Raw genomic sequence first — 16,301 nt, 5'->3', positions numbered from 1 at the left:
ATCCCCATCCAGAATCTTCAGAGGTAGGACATTTCCACTTGAAAGGACAAGCAGACCAGTTTGAGCAGCTAGAAGAACAGAAGATACTTCTTGAAAGAAAGACCAGCAGGGGAAAAAAAATAAATAACAGCAGTCCAGTTGACTACTGTAAGATCAAACAAGTTTTCCCCCAGTAAGCCATCAAGGCAGGTGGTCAGGTCCCCTCAAGACAAACCCCCTACCAAGACTGAAGCTCAAATGGAATACACCAGCAGGCATATGGTCCTGCTGCTGACCATGTTGGTCATCGATAAGGGGATGTGGGGGAAAAACAGCAATGAAGTTGTGAACTAAGTCTGACCACATTTAATAGACTCCTGTTAACCTTGACTGAGACCTGATTAACCAGCAGTATGATGAGACCTGGGACCCCTGGGCCCAGGGGCAGGGACATGGGCCTAGAGGACTAGAATGGAGTGTGAAGCATCCAGCTGATATGAAGTGAGGTAGATGCACAAGAACACCCACACTAGCAGATAGTACCCATTTGACCTGGCATCAATGGCTGGATGATCAGAACACAACTAGAGGAAGAAAGAAGAGGGGAAAAAAAAAGGAGTAACCCACTGTAAGTGGATGTCCTTGACCTATGCTTGTGGATGCAGTATGACAAAGGAGCAGACAAATCTCTACAGTGAGGATCATTCCCACCCTATGGTACACAGGGTTGACAGGGAGGGGGAACTTAGACATTGACTACCCAAAATGGGAGGACTACAAAGGCAAGACGTGACTTGCTTACAAGCTTTCAATAGAGAACCTAGCTCCACAGCATGCAGGGATAGGTAGAATCTCCGATGAATTGTTTCTAACCTGTCTGGATGGGGTTAATAAAGGGTGAGGGGGAAAGGACTTCTGTGGTTCAATAGGGAATGATTGCTATTAGGTCTGACAGTGAATGTTGGAAAGGTAAATGTAAATGTTTGGTAACAAAAGAGGGGAGTGGCTGATTTTGCAGTACAGGACAAGAGATCCCTGAAACCATCAAGGGAGAAAAGCCAAGTGCAAGTGTGAGACCCTGTCCAGGAAGGCAGTGACACTAGGGATAGAAGTAGAGGCGATGACATGGACAGAAGGAGCAGATGGGGACTCTGGATTCAGTGAGAGAGAGGGGCTGTGTGCTGGCGGCCAGGGAACAGGTGTGTGGGGTGTACCCTTTGGTTGTTGGATGATGCATACAGGGGATTGTGATCATTGCAGTGAAACAAAATACGATAGGATGAATGTAAAGATAATGTTCACCCATGTAAACTAAATTTTAAAACATTAAAAACTTAATTTTGTTTTAATTAAAAAAAAAAGTGGCTGCAACAGTACATTGACAGAGAACTGGCAGAAACCCAAGCTGAATTTAGAGATCATGGAACTAGGAATGTCATAGTTGATGTCATATGGATCTTGGCTGAAAGCATGGAATGCCAGAAAGATGTTTACTTGTGCTTTATTAATTATGCCAAGGCTTTCAACGGTATAGATTATGCCAAGCTGTGGATAACATTGCAAAGAATGTGTTTTTCAGAACACTTAATTGTGCTCAAGAGAACCTGTGCATAGGCTACAAGGCTGTCCTTCAAACAGAACAAGGGAACACTGAATGACTTAAAATCAGGAAAGGTGTGTGTCAGCGTTGTATTCTTTCACATATTCATTCAATCATTGTGCTGAGCAAATAATACAAGTTGAATTATATGAAGAAGAATTTGGCATGGGAATTGGAGGAAGATTCATTAACAACCTGTGATTTGCTTGCTGAAAACGAAGAGAACTAAAAATAATTACTGAAGACAAAAGACCACAGCCTTTAGTATGGACTACACCTCAATGTAAAGAAAACAAAAATCCTCACAACTAAACCAATAAATAACATCATGATAAATGGAGAAAAGTTTGAAGTTGTCTAAGACTTAATTTTATTTGGATATACAATCAACACTCATGGAAACATCTGCCAAGAAATCAAACATTGTATTGTATTGTATTAGGCAAATATGCTTAACAAGATCTCTTTTGCAGTGTTCCAAAACAAAGATATCGGTTTGATGATTAAGGTACACCTGATCCAAGCCAGGGTATTTTCAATAGCTTTATATGCATGTGAAGTTGGACAGCAAATAAGGCAGGCCATAGATTAACTGATGCATTTGAATTATGGTGTTAGAGAAGAATATTGAAAATACTATGGACTGTCAGGAGAACCAACAAAACTGTGTTGGAAGAAGTACAGTCGGAATGCTGCATAGAAGCATGGATAATGAGACTGTGTCTCTCTCACTTCGAACATCTTATCATCAAGAACCAGTCCCTAGAGAAAGACTGGTAAAGTGGAGGGTCAGCTAAAAAGAGGAAAACCACCACAAGATAGGTTGCCACATTGGCAGCAGCAATGGGTTCAAGTGTAACAATAATTGTGAGGATGTTGCAGGACTGAGTAGTATTCCCTTCTATTGTACATAGGGTCACATTATAAGTTGTAAGCAACTCGATGGTGCCTAACAAAAACAAATGATCTCTTAAGTAAAAGAATCCATGGAGTCTTTTGTAGAAGCTGGGAAGTGGATAGAAAGATGTCCAGTAACCTTTCCCCAAGCCCACATTTTACTTTTGCCCCATGTTTCCCATGACAAGCCTCGGTGAAAGAATCTTTGCCAACAATGGTAGCCCAGATGCCTAGACTCCACCACTTTTTTGGGGTATAGGAGACAGGGTGTAATTTGTACCTTCATTGTCTCTCCAGATATTACTCAATCCCTTAACTAGATGTAGCCCCTTGATATAATCCATAGCTGTCAATAAACAAAACCTAGGTGATCTTTTATACAATTTCATAAAGTCGATTTTGTCCCTATAGGACAGAATAGAATTGCACCATGGAGAATATCGGAGACTATAAATTTTTATGAAAGCAGACAGACTGTTTCTCTTGTTGAACAGCTGGTTGGTTTGAACTGTGAACCTTGGGGTTATCAGCCCAGTGCTTAACCCAAAGCCACAAGAGGTCTTGAAGAGATATTGCATAGAGGGGCAAATTTCCCTTTTAGCCAGTAAAGATAAACCTCCTCTGAGACAAAATTATTTCAGGCATAGTCTAAAAAAAAAAAAAAAAAGAAAGCAAAATCATAAACAAGTAATGTTCATGTTGATTTAGACACAAGTTTTACATATTATAATCTACTGGTAGATTTAGTAGCCATAGATATTGATTTTGTAGGAGTTAGGATTGTGACTTTGGGGTGAGGTGACCAAACAATGTCCTCTGCCAATTAATAGCTATGTGACTCTGACCTAGATGAAGCTGGGTGAGTTTAGTACTCTCATCATATAGGCTGATTTTGAAGAACAAATAAAATAAGTTAATTGGGGCTGTTCATGACGCATAGTATGTGTTCAATAAATGCTGGTTGCTTTTAGTACTTATTTGTTTAAATCTGTTACTTATTTTATATAAATATTTAGTTGTGCCAAGTACTTTTGTTATGTCTTTATAACTTCTAAACAGAAATTTGAGGAAATGTAGATTTCCACCCATAGATTAATGTGGATTCTGCCACCCATAGATTAATGAAGCAACACTCCTTCACCCTTAAAATTTACAAGTATACTTCAGGAACATGATTGTCAGCTCATATTATTACCTGCCATTGGGATGTGCCAAAATCATATGTGTAAATATAAAACTAAGTGATATTTAAAACATCCTAGAAGAGATTTATTTGGAAAAACTTCCTTTGCCTTAACTAATCTTGAGGAAATTTAATTAGACTTTTTCCTCAAAAATTAAAACTAAATAAAATGTAGATGGTCTTCATCAAGTAGAACATTTTTATCTTGAACAAAATAAAATGATGTCCTTATGTCTAATCTGTCATTCCACAAATTGTCACATGATCAAGTAAAGCAAACTTATATGTCGGTACTGTTAAATGATGTTGAGTAGATTCCAACTCATAGCAACCTTGCATAGGGTTTCCAAGGAGTGGCTGGTGAGGTTGAACTGCCAACCTTGTGGTTCAAACTGACCTTGCAGTCCAGTGCTTTATCCCACAGCACCACACCAGGATTCCAAACTTATTTAAGGAATTGATATGTATTGCTAGTTTCTACCTGCTTGGTATTCAGGGGATTTTCAGAATTTGCAAGTTTGAATTACTTTCAAGGTAGAGTTTCCAGATAATGGCTAGAATATATATTTAAATTTGAATTTCTGATCAACATTTAATAGTTTTCCAATATGAATATGCCCAAGTAAATTTGTTGTTTGTCTGACACTTAAATTTGATTGACTATCTTATCTTTCAATATTTCTGATTATTGAATTTGTCAACACTTTTACAAGGTGTCATAGTCATGTGGCTGAGTTAGCCAAATGTTTATCTGACCTTTTGTTAGGTGCCTTAGAGTTGGTTCTAACTCAAGAAACCCAGTGTGCAACATAATAATACCCTATCTGGTCATGTACCATCTTTACAATTGTTGTGTATAAGCCTATTGGTGTCGCCATCTCATTGAAGGTCTTCCTTTTTTTTTTCTTCCTGGTCTTCCTCTTTAGCTAGCTTGATGTTCCTCTCCAAATACTGGTCCTTCCTGACAGCATGCCTAAAGTTCAAGATAGTGTGTCTCCATCCTTGTTTCTAAGGGGCAATCCATCCATGTTGTGCTTCTTCCAAAACAGATTGATTCACTCTTTTGACAGTCCATGGTTTAGTTAATACTCTTTACCCATGTTGTTGTTAAGTGCTGTCGAGTTTGATATGACTCATTGTGACCCTGTATAGGTTTTCTGATGAGTGGCTGGTGGGTTTGGACTGCAGGCTTTGCTGTTCAAAGAGACCTTGTGGTCCCATGATTATCCCACAGTGCCAGATCAGAACTCCAATACCATAATTCAAATGCATGGAATTTTCCTTATTCATTGTTCAACTTACATAAGCATGTTGTTGTTATGTGCCAGTGAATCAGTTCCAACCCATAGCAACCCTGTATAAGGTTTCTAAGAAGCAGCTGGTGAGCTTGAACCTTGTGGTCCAAATAGACCTTGTAGTCCAGCACATTAACCCGCAGCACCATACCAGGATTCCTTCACATGCATATGAGATGAAAATACCATGGTATGGGTCAGGTGCACCTTAGTCCTCAAAGTGACATCTTTGCTCTTTAACAGTTTTTTTGGTACTTTTTATTGTGTAAAAAAACTTTTGCAGCACATTTGCCTCATGCAATGTGTCTTTCAATTTCTTGACTGCTGCTTCCAAGTAAAATGAAATACATCTATTTTAACTTTTTAATGTGAATTGACTGACGGTTTACACAGTATATATCAGTTTTTACATTCAGCAAATCATATGCTTTGCTTCATTACAATTATTGCAATTCCTTCCGTATAGTATCCATTAGTGGTTAAAATGAAATCTTTGACAACTTCAGTTCTTTTTCTCCATTTACCATGATGTTATTTGTTAAAGCAATTATGAGGATTTGTTTTGTTTTGTTTTGTTTTTACATTGAGGTACAATCCATACTTCAAATACTCTTTACATCCTTTTTAGTCTTACATTTAGCCTGCAAAAATCATTAAACCTTCTTCACATTACAGCAAGAACAATCTCTCTAACACCTCAATCTTTTTTAGAAAGTCTTCTGCTTAATTGTTGTTGTTAGGTGCCTCCGCATTGGTACCAACTCATAGACACCCTATGCACAGCCAGCTACTGCCTGCGGCATCCTCACAATCATTGCTGTGCTTGAGCCATTGCTGCAGCCACTGCTTAGTAGTTGTCAGAAATTCCCTAGCTTCTAAATCTCAGTGAAAACTTCTTGTTTCTTAAAAGCTTCATCCCTGTTTATCAGGCACTGTGAGATAAGCACAGGGCTACTAACCAAACTGATGATGATTCAATTCTACTGGTAGCTTCTTGGAGACCCAGGTTGCTATGAGTTGGAACGGACTCAAAAGCACACAGCAGCAACCAAATCTGCTATCCCTCTCTCTTCGTTCATAGCATGATGAATTGCCTGTAACTTCCTGAGCATGTCTTGCTTTTTGCTTACCATACTTTTCTCAAGTCATCATCTCTGACTAGAATATTTTTTATTACTCATACATCAAGCAAAATTTGCTCATTCTTTAAGCTTAATTACAGTATTTCTTCCTCCACAACTCATTCCTGGTATCAGTGAGCATAGCTAAGTACATATCCTGGTATATTTTCATAGTTTATGTACAATCTGTATTGAACATATCATATTGCTCTGATTTTCTTGTTGTTATTCATGGATATTTATCTTCAATATTTATACTCTGTAAGGTCTGTCTATCTATCTATCTATCTATCTATCTATCTATCTATCTATCTATCTATCTATCTATCCTGCCTGACACATAGAAAATCTTGAATTCATGTTTGTGAAATGGAAAGGAGACAAGAAGGGGAAGGGAAGATGGAATGTAATAAGTTCTACAGTCAGAACATTGAAACTGTTGTTGGAATATAGAAAGGGAAAAGATCCATACTTCCACTGGGGTAGTGAGAATGAATGGAAGATCCACTAAGTAACATTGGTTTTATTCTAGGTTGAATGAAAAATAGACTATTTTTTGACATCAACAACAAATTGAAAACACAGATATTTTCCTGAATTTCTTTGTTTAGATTTTATTCTTTTATTTTCTCCTTTTCAAGTGAGTTCTGTCCTCAATAGTGGATAACTGGGTGGCTCAGTTGTTAAAATGCTTATTTGGTAACTGAAAAGTTGGCGGTTTGAAACCATCAGGCACTCTATATAAGAAAGATGCGGTAGTCTCCTTCCATAAAGATTTACAACCTTGGAAACCCTGTGGGAAGTTCTACTGTCTTACTGGGTCACTATAAGTCTGAAAGAACTTACCAGCAATGTTTCCTTTCTTTTCTTTTTTTTCCCTTTTATAAATAAAAGGAAATTTCTTAGTATTTTAAATTTCTAAACTTTTCTATCTTTTTCAGTGAAGCTCTAATTAAACTTCTGATGTATCATTCTGAGGATCAAACTCTAATTCTAGAGAAGAAAGTTCATAAAGAGTTAATTGGATGCCAGAGAGATTGAAATAGATGCTTTCTAGAGATCCTCCTAGACCAAGTCTCCATAGTTTATTCCTAAATTTTAATATCATCTGCTTTCAAGTTAGATTAAAGAATCCAAACAAGTTGAAGCCAAATGTAAATCATACAGATACCAGTCATCCTTTTTAAACTGCACCCACTTTCATTTTATGGATGATATTAAAATTGATTAACATGCTTGGCTGCTAATTGAAAGGTCAGTGGTTTGACCCAAAACAGCCTTTGTCAGTCTGTTTCTCTAAGATTACTAGGTCATATACATAGGGCTGGAGTCCTGGTGTGGTGCTGTGGGTTAATGTGCTGGGCTGCAAAGTCATTTTGAACCACAAGGTCATCAGTTCAATCTCACTAGCTGCTCTTCAGAAACCCTATACAGGGTCGCTATGAGTCAGAACTGACTCGACAGCACTTCACAACAACGATAGCATATATAGGGTTAAGGGTCTCTGGTGGCTTAGTGGTTACTAGTCAGACTGCTAACTTCAAGGTCAGCAGTTCAAAACTACCAGCTGTTCCATAAGAGAAAGATGAGACTTTCTGCTACTGTAAAGATTTACAACCTCAGAAACCCTATGCAGAGTCACTAGGAGTCAGAACCAACACCCTGTCCCACCACCATTATATACGGTTGCCATGAGTCTGAATCAACTTGACAACAGTGGGTTTGTTTTGTTTTTTCAGTTATTAAAAGATCCTCATTTTTGATGTAATCTTCAAGTAAAATGCATCATTTGCTAAAGAGAATTGGCAGAGTAATGAAATGAAGGCATATAAAAGTTTAACTCTAAATATGTAGCAGTTTGGTAAAATAATTCATATAAAATATGTATAATGTCATATATTTTAAATATCCTTACATAGAAATGTACATAATGCATTTATGTTAACTCTAAAAGTCCTTACTATTTCTACTATTTGGATAAAACAAAATTGTTATTTCTTTTCAAATATAATCACCGCTACACTAATCAGTTAGTGTGGCTGTGGGTTAATGTGCCAGACTGCAAAGCCGTTTGAACTGTTGTTCAAGCTCACCAGCTTCTCATCGGAAACCCTATATAGGGTCGCTATGGGTCGAAACCGACTCGACAGAACTTTACAACAACAACAAACACTAATCAGTTTGTTGAGTCCTGGTGTGGGGCTATAGGGTAAAGCACTGGATTACAAAGTTGGTATGAACCACAAGGTTGGTGGTTCATACTCATCAGCCACTCTTTGGAAGCCCTATACAGTCTCACTGTGAGTTAGAACCTACTTGATAGTACTTAACAACAACAATAGAATTTTAAGACATTCACTGAGTTTTTGACATAGGAAAAAGAATATTTTTATTTATGCTTTTGGCTTGGATTTGTTATTAGGCTCCTCTGCTCCAGCATATTTATGCTGATTTATTGACAGTTGTTCATCAACACTTTCACAATCAATGTTTAAAGTGTCTTTCCTCCAGAATACTAATCATTTTCTACCTATCCTCATCTCCCTATATCTCAGCTATTAATGATGAACTGAGTTCATCAAATTACTTAACAATTGCATGAGAAGGGTCATCCACTTATGAGAAATGCTTCAATATAGACTGCATACTCCTCTCTCAAACAAGTATCACTCAAACTGTCCCCAGGAGGAGGAGGCTTCAAAAAGTTCATGGAAAAATCCCTTATCATTCAGTTTGGTTTTCCACAAATGTTTTGAAACCTCTTCACCTTTCTTCTTGGGAGGGAATTAATTCAAATTATATAGTTAAGCAGTCTAGTAATTGATCAAAATAGAAAAAAAAAATTAGAGGACAAACAATAGTTCATTCCAAAAGAAATCATTTTATCATCAAGAAAGAATGGGGATAAGGACATTTGTAAAGCCATCCTTACATATATTACATTGCTGTTGTTAATTGCCATTAAGTCGGTTCTGACTCAAAGCCAGATTGTATAGGATTTGAACTGACCATCAGTGCTTATTCTACAGAGACACACCAAAAGAGGAACATTTAAAATCAATAAAAATTGATCAAGACTCCCATAGAACAAAGTCATCATGGAAAGAAAGCAGATAAATGGTGCTGATGTAAAATAGCCAAGGTAGGGGAGAAAACAACATGATGGGTTAGGTGAAAGTAGAGACAGATTTTTCTTATTTCTTTGTTCAGTTATAATTGTTTTAAAGAGTATCTCCAGTAGCACCTTTCATTTACTTCTCTTTTTCACAAACCCAAATGTTATCATTATGAGATGATTTTATGTATGTATGTATATATATATACACACACACACATACATATATATATGTGTGTGTGTGTGTGTATGTATTGTTGAGGTATGGGAATAAAAAGAAAAAAAGAAGTGTTATTCTTGGCCATTTCCTCCTTTTTCTAAAGCTGTTTTCTATACCTCTTTCCCAGCACATGAGTTATAAATTACAATTATATTATTATACATTTTCAAATTGTTTAGATATGTCAAGGCAGGTCTAATTTCTTACTTTATATCCTGAAATATATAAATAATATTTAATAAATAGAAAATATTAAATAAAATGATTTTTTTTTAAATGAGGAGAATAGTATCTGTAGACATTTTTATCCACTAAGTCTTCCCTCAAATACTCATTAAATATTCAAGCAGAAGTGGAAACTAAGGCTCCACCATCAGCAATGTATCAGTGCACATGGATATACTAGTGATAACAAGGCTATCAAAGTTAATGCATTATTTACATCATCAAATAAAATATGCATAACCCATTGTCTTCATGTCCTTTTTGACTCATAGTGACCCTATAGGACAGAATAGAACTGCTCATAGGGTTTCCAGGGCTATACATCTTTGCAGAAAAATACTGCTACATCTTTGTCTTTTAGAGAGGCTGATGGGTTTGAACCACCAACCTTTAGATTGACAGCCAAAAGTTTAACCAGTGTACCATCAGAGCTCCTTAATAAAACACACAATTATACATATATATCCTACGAATGCCTCTAAATATTCCATGAGAATTGGCAGCTATTTCACAAAACATTGTATAAGAAACAAAATGCTCAGTTTCATTTTATTTGCTGGGAGAAACCAAGACTGACAAAAGCTTCTAGCTAAACGATAAAAGTATGTGCAAGAAAGAGGTTTAAAAACGTAGGATTCTGGAAGATGGTTGTAATATGGCTGGGGTGGGGCATTCTAGACTGTTCTTTAATTCTTATGAGATGTGATGACAATGCCAAGCATTTCACTTTAACTTATTTGTCTTCAAAATTATTGCTTTTATTTACTTTATAGAAGAATATTATTCATAGATACATAAGATAACTTCAGTTCTTATTTTGTAGGGATTTATTCCTATGAGTAGGGTGTATGAGTGTGGGTGTGCACATTAAAAGAAAAAGGTGGCACCTACTATCCACCTCTACACATAGCTGGGACTCCCATTTTGTCTGAGAAGGAAAATGACAGGATACTGAAGCTTGATTGTGTTCCTTCACTCTAATCAACTGGGTGAAGCATTTTGGTCTTTTTAGAGAAAGCAAATACCTTCAAGACTTTATAGCCTTCTACATAGAAGATTTTCCCTGGCATGTTCTTGCTCTCTTTATAAGAAAACACTGCTTGCTTTTACATAGTATAACATCCATACCTTTTCTGTGATGATTAACCAATATAATAGCTTCCGTAATGCTTTTCTTCAAAGTATGGATATTTTCACAATTTCATTTAGAAAAAGATATTTGTGGTTGTTTATCATGGGGGTTTATCAAAATTTTGATCAATTCAGAATACATTTAAAAAAATTTCCTCTCATGTAAACAACTTGGCATTAGTGTATAATTTGTTTAGTATATGTTTTAATAATTTGGTTATTCATGGTAAGTGTAATCTTAGTAGATGTTTCACTACATTTCTAAACAAATTTTAATATGAGTTTCAATTTGATTGCAAATATTTATGTATTCATTCATTTTGCATGTTAAATCAGTCAAGATCACTTGTACTTGATAAGACCAAATCTGCTTGTAAGTCTTTGTATTATTTTGTGTATTTAATTTTTACAAATGAAAATAGAAATAAATCAACATATATATGTATATATATGTATATATATATGTGTGTATATATATATATGGTTCAGTAAATTTAGAAAGGAAACTTATATTTAAAAGTCTGCGAGTTTTTATTTGTGCATATTTAATTTGATTGATCTGTGACCTTAGAATATTATTTCTTGAATTACTGATTTTCTTTTTACTCCATATAGATGGACTTTTTTCATATCTCAGAAAAATAATTCAGGTGATAACATTCTGCATTGCCATGTCAGATGTTTTCTTTCATAGAAATGCATCTTACATTTCAAGTTATAGTACCTTCACTGAAGAAGATATTTTTTAAAAAACATAAACTTATGGGTTTTTTTGGGTTTTTTTAAGTGCCGTCAAGGTGGTTCTGACCCATAGCGAGCTGTACAGGGTTTCCGAGGAGCAGCTGGTGAGCTTGAACCACCAGCCTTACAGTTAAATTCAGAACTTTATTTTAAAATCAAACCTTGCAATGCAAGTATATACCCACTCTTTAAAATTAACTAACAAACTATTTTTTTTCATGATTTGTCCAGTTAACATCTTTTTAATATAGATACTTTTAATTTAAATAAAAACTGATCTACTATAGAATATTTACATTTTCTACAATTTTAAGAGCCACTTTCTTTATCAGTTTAGCTTGCTTATCTGAGTATGCAAAGGATGCACATATTCACCAATTTAAACTACTAAATCCTAAATTATACAGATACTAGGATGCTTGGACTTGATCATTTCTAAAATGCAACAAATACATGGGTAATGTTTCCAACTACAATATGCTCATAACAACTATGTAGCATGTAACACATAACAAAACAGTGACTTAGTTTCCCTGCACCCAGTTAGTTATGTTCCATTTAGTTTTCAAGAGTTCTCATTCAATTGCATATTTAAAATAAGAAAAAAATTGAAACACAATATTAAAGTTAAATTATGTATGCTAAAATTCATAGTCTGTTAAAATGATGTCTCTTGAGTAGATTTGTTTCATTAATATTTCAATTTTATTTTGTGTTATTTGTATATTACCTATGTTTTTGCATGCTTTCGTGTGAAATATGTTTATTGCAGTCTTTCTCCATTACATATCATATGTCACAAAGTTATTTAACTAGAATTATTTTGTTAATTTAAATTTCATCCAAATATTTCATATGAATCACTGAAATTAAAGGAACAGATTATATACAGTCCATTTACCTAAAACAATATCAAATGTAAATATTAAAATGCTATTTTGAATATTGAATAATCTTTAGCTTATATAATTGTGTATGTATTGGACTAGTCACTTTCATTTCTAGCAATATATTCTGTTTTTTATATATATGCTGATTTAGACATTAATTACAAAACAAATAGCATAAAATTTGAAATAATCTTTAAGACTTATTCAATATTTAATCAAACAGAATTTCAAATGTACTTAAGATATGAGATTACATTTCGTACTTTTCTAAAAATGTATATGTAACTGGCTTCATAAGAATTGTGGGTTGTCTCTTACAGATACATTTTTTAAATGAAAATCTTTCAAAAATTGAATTTTCATGATTTTGTATACTAAAATCCAATTTTCAATTTACAGAACTATTAAGTCATTTTTCAATCAATATATCTAACAAATGTTATTTTCTATCATCAAAATTCCAAAGATTATTTATAGTTATGGTTATCAAAGCACATGTATAAAATTTTTTTCATTTTATTTTTTATCCTATATTGGGAAATGTATTGTCAAGTAGCAAATAAAAGTATATTTCAAATATGTGTTTATATTGTAAACATTTTATTTTCATTATATTGGGAGTAACCTAATGATAGTATAATTTAGCTATGAGAAACTGCACCTTGTAAACATGATTTTATTTTAAATGAAGAATGGATTTTCTGAAAGTAAAATTTTCTCATTTAATTGAGCTATATTTCATGCAATATATGCATTTCATTGTGCTATTAAAGACAACATATGTGTGTGTGTGTGTGTGTGTGTGTGTATACGATTGTGCAACAGACTTCAAATTTCCAAAAGGAAAGTAAAGTATTATATTCTAACATTGGATTATGATGATTGATGCTATACATAATTTTAAGATTTTTTCCCTAAATTGGCAATTATGTCATCAAACACTTATATATCCAAAGGTTTTGAGTATTTTTAAACTGTTACATGATACAGTTTGATGATTTCTTAATCTGTGTTTCATACACTGACAAATTAAAGTGGAACCAGTATTAGCATTCTAAATTGGTATACATTTAAAATTAAATGGTTACATAGATAAACATTGTAGTTGTATATGATGGATGAGTTTATTGCTCTATAAAGGATATAAGTTTTTTTTTAATAGTTCCATTATACCTATCATATATATCTAACTAAAGTGAAAAGCAAGTCTACTTTCTAACATTATGCGATATAACTGCTTTCCACTATACAAAAATTTGAAAATTTTAAGTAAATACCTTTCACACTAATGGAATAAGCTTTCAGATTTGGGAAATGATAACACAAAATCTTGAAGTCGTTCTTATATAAATAAAACTTCAGAATCCACACTTTTTTCAAAGTGATGTGTTTGAATGTTAAAAAGAAAACATATTTATTTCTGTAGGAATTGCTCATTATTCATGTTATTTTTTAAAATAATTTTTGCCATGGTATACATGATAGTCACATTTTATATATTTAAAAAATTGCCATCTTATTTTAACCTTATTATTAAATTCACTCTTTCATTTACTCTTTCTTTTAATGAACAGTTATTGAACACTGACTATGTATTATGATAATAGGAATTCAACATTGAACAGAACAGACACGAATTTAACCTTCAGAAAGTAAGGGGAGGGAAAAATATGAATACAATGTATAACAAAAGCATTAAAACAACAGGAACCAAAAAAAGCCACTGCCACCTTGTCAATTACAATTCCTAGCAACACTGCATGACAGAGTACACTTACTCCATCAGGATACTGAGACTGCCTCATTTTTCTGTTACAGAGACTAGTTGTTAGGTTTAAACTGCTGGCTTTGCAGTTAGTAACCCAAATGCTCACCTCACTGTCTTATGAAGGTCCCTTAACAAAAACGCTGTTGATGTTGCTAAATGCTGTCCAGTCTGTTAGACTCATAACGGCCCTGTATAGGGTTTCCAAGGAGCTGCTGGTGAGTTTTAACTGCTTACCTTTATGTTCAAGCCAACCTTATGATCGACTGCGTATCCTACAGAACTACAACAGAACTCCAAACTAAAGCAGAAGAATAGCTAATATTACATCTTCTTGAAATACATTTCATCTTGATTCAGGTTGAGGGAATGCTACTGAATCATCACCATCATAAACTGGAGAATAGTGTGGCACTGTAAGATAAGCACTGGACTTCAAGGTTGGTTTGAACTGTAAGGTGATTTGTTAGCTCACCAGCTACTCTTTGGAAACCCGATACAGGGTCGTTATGAGTCGGAACTGACTGGAGGACAATGAACTACAACCACAACATAGCTTTATTACTGAAGATTTCAAATCTCACTGCTTGCAAATTCTGGACTAAATCATTTCCAAAGATAAGTTTTAACTCAAAAATTTATTCTGACACTGTGCTTTGTTTTCTGAGGTTTCCAAGAGTTGGTGTTTTGGAGTTGATCTGCAGGTCTTGGATTGATTATGGAAGCATCCTAAACTCATTCTCAAGAATTACCCCACAATTAATGACCCAAATCTCAGAGATTATTTGGGATAAATCATAATCATCTCAGTGTACAATAAGATAGTTTTTTTCCATTTACCTGCTTGTTAGATTTGAGTAAAGGTACAAATTCCGTTGTTTTTCATTGTGTAGGTATTGTTTAACCATGTGTTGGTATTGCTTAACCATACAGCTTTTAAAAATTCATATCAATTATTAGCCTGGTGAATATTACACATGAATCTGTAATTGCATAGCCAACATGAAATTAGTAGATTCTAATTTTCACAAAATTATATGAATATACTTGATGGTATATTTTTCTGATTAGTGATTAAAAGATAATAAAATTCTTTAAAATAACCTCATGATCATACTCCTTATTTACTTCAGATCCTCTCAAAAACTAATTATTATTTTTTTAAAAAGCTCTGTATCAAATTATAGGTATATAAGACAAATGTGGTTACAAGAATGAGTAGCAAGCATATGCTCCTTTTGTTGCTTATGAATGAGGGACCCCACTTTTGGTCACCTTTTTCTGTTTCGAATGAAAAGTTCTAATCATCTCCTACCTACAACACAAAAGATAAAAATAAAAATAAAAAGTCAGCACATTCTCTGACCACATTAAGTGGTATACCATTTTTTCCTTCTTTCTGGATGGTTAAAATATCCCAATGCATTCTAACATAAAATATCTAATTAACATTGTATAAATATTTTTGAAATTAAGTTCATTGAGAATGCAAATATATAAAATCATATACCACTCATTGGCTTTAAATGATATTTAGAATGCTTAGAACCAGTACCTATTATTCCTAATTAGTAGCTGCAACTCCAAAATTCAATACTGTATTTTCTTGTTAAAAATTTTAAAATTTTAACTGGTGCAAGCTTTTAAAGTATATTTTCATTCAGTTTCATGCTTCTATTACAAACTTACATTTTGTATAACATGAGAATTATGTGCTATCAAGAATAACCTTTTTAAATGTTTAAGTGAACAGAAGAAATCATTAGTTTGGTAACTTGAATACATATTTGAAATTAGAATGTAATCATAATAAGGCTAAGAATATGGTAATATTACTATCCGATATGCTTGTACCTTCAAACTTTTAGGAATTGTGTGGAAGTTCTCAACAATTTGTTCAAGCTATGAATAAAAGCTCCATGTTGACTAATAGTTAAGTATCTACCACTTGTAAAATAATTTGTCTAATTTTAATTAACTGAAAATTAGCTAATCTCAATTTTGCTTAAAAAATAAAAGAAATATTACCCAATTTCAAAAATAATCACTACATTCTAAAGTATATGTAGCTTATATTAATATTTTTTCATGTTGCCAGCTTGCTGACAAATGAAGTAAAGATACACATGTATACGATAT

The 16,301-nt window shown here is 33.9% G+C and overlaps 1 protein-coding gene across 2 annotated transcripts in view; it reads left to right on the top strand.

Moving 5' to 3' along the window:
- CSMD3 (CUB and Sushi multiple domains 3) overlaps window positions 1-16,301 on the top strand; it is a 1,928,297-nt gene that overhangs the window by 714,932 nt on the left and 1,197,064 nt on the right. The gene's annotated exons all lie outside the window — the stretch shown is intronic.

The sequence above is a fragment of the Chrysochloris asiatica genome, unplaced genomic scaffold, assembly GCF_000296735.1.
Source record: "Chrysochloris asiatica unplaced genomic scaffold, ChrAsi1.0 scaffold00001, whole genome shotgun sequence".
NCBI classification, from domain to species: Eukaryota; Metazoa; Chordata; class Mammalia; order Afrosoricida; family Chrysochloridae; genus Chrysochloris; species Chrysochloris asiatica.
Note: the sequence above shows the minus strand (reverse complement) of the source record. Positions and strands in the feature narration are given on the sequence as shown.